Here is a 4,034-nt window from a genome sequence, read left to right on the forward strand (position 1 = left end):
GAGCTCCATGAGGGTCATATAAATAAGCAATACTGCCAAATGTGCAAGATGTTTTGGTCCCATGTCGAACCTGCAAGGGGTAATTGTCCATAACTAGCCTTCCTACAAGCTTTGACATGCTTTACATGCAACCGAGTGAGTTAAAATATGGGGCAAACTGATTCTTCTTTTGATGCAAAAAAAAAAAAAAAAAGCTATTTTAGATGTATGTAAATCTTCTAATGTAATTAGTAACCATCACAGGGAAAACGGTTTAAAATCAAGCTTTGATTTGTATAGCTGTACAGATTTTACTAATATTTTTACAGAAATGCTTAGTCACTTTTGAATAAAATCCCATATACAATATATTTCTTCAAGAGTTAGAGTTGCAATGTATTTTATTATGAAATATATAAACTGCAGAATAGATGAATCAGTGGGTGAATGAATGAGTGCTGAGGAAATATATAAGCTGCTGAATGGATGAATCAGTGGGTGAATGAATGAGTGCTGAGTAGGAATAACAGCTGCTCGATCAGCGAGTTAGGCTAGATGATAACATTTGTTCTAAACATAAGATTATGCCAAAACGCATTGTCCCTCACTGGATTATTGCAATGGCCTCCTAAATAAATGTATGTGGTCTGTTCTCTACACAGCAGCCAAAGTGGTCTTGTTAGAACTCATCTTAGATCATGTATTTCTTCGATATCCTCCTATGGTCACCAGTAATTAATAGTAAGCGGATTGCCTATGAGATCTCGGCATCCATTAGAGCCTCCTAGTCTGCCTCCCTGTAGAACAAATGCTAAAAAGCCAAGTTTTATGAAATTAACCTCTCCCGATTTCAGGCACGATTTTAAGATTTTAATAGATAGGAAAGAGATGGGACCAGCAGTTGGCATAATGGCTATGTCACTGGAATTCCATGTAGTTGACTGCGGTTCGAGTCCCGGACCCAGTGGCTTAAACTCAAGCCAGGTGCGTGTGCGTGTTTGCCCAAGATCCCGAGGAGAATGGAGGAGAAGGGATTGTGATGTGGCCATCCTCCCTTGGGAGTGATTTTTCACTTTCTATCTCTCTGTCTCTTTCTGTCTTTCCAGCGAGTGCATGCGCCCTATAGCAAAAACCTCTCAAAAAAAAAAAAGAAAGAAAGAAAAGATAGAAAAGAGAGTGGGTGACCTCCTTGCCTTTGCACAAAGCTTGGCATGTAGAGAAAAACCATTGGCCACTGCCACTGGTAAGCAGAGTGATGGAGACCTCAGGTTTTTCCTCATCCCCATTCTGATAATCCAGTCACTAAGTGTGGGAGGTGAGACGTGGATGTTGTGTTGCTGGTGGTTTGCTACGATGGCTGCTAAGGTGGCCTCCTAATTTCCCACCTTCTTGATTGGCACAGACATAGTGAAATCTGCTTGACAATCCAAATGTTTGTTCTAAGAGTCATTCCTGAAGGGTCAGCCTAGAGTCCATTCCTCCACCAATTCCAGTGATGTTCAAGCATCTACTCCCTGAACAAAGCTCTTTCTGCTTTCGTTTCTGTTTCTGTACCCACCACCTTATGGACATGCATTCCATCAAAGTTAGACTATTTCCCCTGATGAGCACTGTTCCCTGCTACCTCACTAATGCCCCCCTCTCCCTCACTGATCCCTGTCACACCAGCTTTTTGCTCTTCCTGAAACACCAAGCAGTTTCCTTTTTCGGGCTTTCAGCACATGCTATTTTCTCTCCTCCTGAAAAAGGTCTTTGACATCTATTCACGTGGCTGACTCCCTCATTCCCTTTAGGTCTCCTGCTCTGATACCATGGGGAAGCTTCCTGGACCATGCTATATAGAATAGTGATTGCTTGCAACACTCTCTTGCTCTTTACTCTCTTTTTATTATTTTAGTTTAGTTTTTGTTTTGTTTTGTTTTTCTATAGGGCATGTGTACTTGCCAGTGAGAAACAGACAGAGACTCAGAGAGAAAGTGATAAATCACCACCCAGCGAGGATGGCCGCACTGCAATCCCTTCTCCATTGTCCTCTCAGGATTTGGGGCATGTATGCACAGCTGCCTGGCATGGTTTTCAATTCATAGGGTGAGCCACGTGGGATCAAGTCGCCTTAAACACCACGTTACCTGGCTGGCCCATTCCCCACTGTCTTATTTTTCTGTAGCTCCTACCATTGCTTAGCATACGGTGCACTCACCTGTTTTCTTGTTTTTCATCACTTTCTCTGCACTAAATTGCAAATTCTGTGAAACCCACACACCTGACACTGAAGTATAGGCTGCCTGCAGAGCAATGTCTGGTTCAGAGCAGGTATTTAATAAGTATTTAAATGAGTAATATTTATTTGAAGTATTTATAAAATTTTTAGTCAGATTGAAAACCAGAAATTTTCACAATTTACCAAGTGACTCCTGTGTGGCAGGAACTACTCTTCCTCTTACATGGGACAAAAGATCACGCACTTATCCCAAATGTACAAAGCAGTAGGAGTCACACAAGCCAATAGATAATTGTAATCCATTTATTCTTTTAGTCTTTATTAATTGAGCACTTAATAGCAGTAAACTAATTTCCCAAATTTTTCTATGCCCAGCCATTGTGCAAAGGTGTAACAAGGTGTATCTAATAAACTTTTGTAACAATCAAATGCGTAACTATTATTCCTGATTCCCAACAAGAAGCCTGAGGCTTTCCAAGGCTTTCCTGACAGGGCCCAAGGTTACCATCCTAGTGAAAGACAAGATTGTATCCTTGTTCTTATGACTCTACATTGTTGTGGTGTTCAAAGGAGTTGAGAGAAAAGCCATCTAGCCATTAGTGGGGTCACAGAAGTCTTCCCAGTAGAAGTAATACCTATGGTAAACCTTCAGAAGCACTACGCTGAATTAGGCAAAGAATTAAGGGTGTAGTGGACTGACCTGAATGAATAACTTGTGTTAATTATTGCGATGTTACAATTACCATAAATAAAATCTTTTGTGCCCTTGTTTTTATTAATAAAATAGATAACACTTTGGCTCTCTAAATTAATTACTAAAATAAAGGAAAATATTACAGATACACATACCTATACTGTACTATAAATAATTACCAAATAAGTTAATATGTGATATAACTAAATTTTTGTTTTTAGAGAGAGAGATTTTTGTTATAGGGCATGAACACTCACAAGGCGGAGAGACAGAAAGCAAGGAAACATCCCCCAGGGGGATGGCCATACCTTATCCCTTTTCCTCCATTCTCCTCTGGGATCTTGGGCACACATGCACATGTGCCCTGCATGAGATTTAAGCCACTGTATCCAGGACTTGAACTGTGGTCGACTATGTGGGAGTCCAGGGACATAACCATTACGTCATCTGCTGGTCCCAGTATGTGATATAACTCAACTATGTAATGCAAAACACCAGCAGAAAGCAGTTACATATAAACAGAAGATTGAGGAAGACCTAGTATTCCAGACTTTAATCGAAGAGATATGACTGCCTAAAAACAACATTTTCCATTTATAGCATATAATTAAATAACTTATGTGGCAATTAAATTACACACCAATTAAACAGAATTGCAAGCTTTAATATAACAAGTTAAAACAAGAGGAAGTTATTACTGAAGCACATCAATTGCTTTTTTCCGACTAAGTTGGATTGACATTTTAAAAATTAATATTGACCTACCATATGCACTCTCAGTATTTAGAACATAAGTTGAGTTAGATTGTTAAAAGTTTCAAAAATAAATATTAAATAATGGTAAAAGAAGTAGATTCTTGTTCCACCCTAGCAAAATGATAAAGACATAAATTTGTAATAGATTGTCTTTACTTTTATTGTTTTTAATTTCATTTTTTTCCGCTTTGCCATTGAAAGTGAAGTGTATTTTTGAAACAAGATGGCAGGAACCCAAAACTGAATTTTGGTAGCACATATACAGCCAACTTTTTCATGCTTGATCCAAATGTCAAATTTCTATTTTATCATTCGTGTACCAACATGTATACACACTTCTGTGAAGTCTTTTGTGATATTATTTCAATTTGAATTCATTTATAT

The sequence above is a fragment of the Tupaia chinensis genome, unplaced genomic scaffold (assembly GCF_000334495.1).
Source record: "Tupaia chinensis unplaced genomic scaffold, TupChi_1.0 Scaffold000164_1, whole genome shotgun sequence".
Taxonomy (NCBI): Eukaryota; Metazoa; Chordata; class Mammalia; order Scandentia; family Tupaiidae; genus Tupaia; species Tupaia belangeri.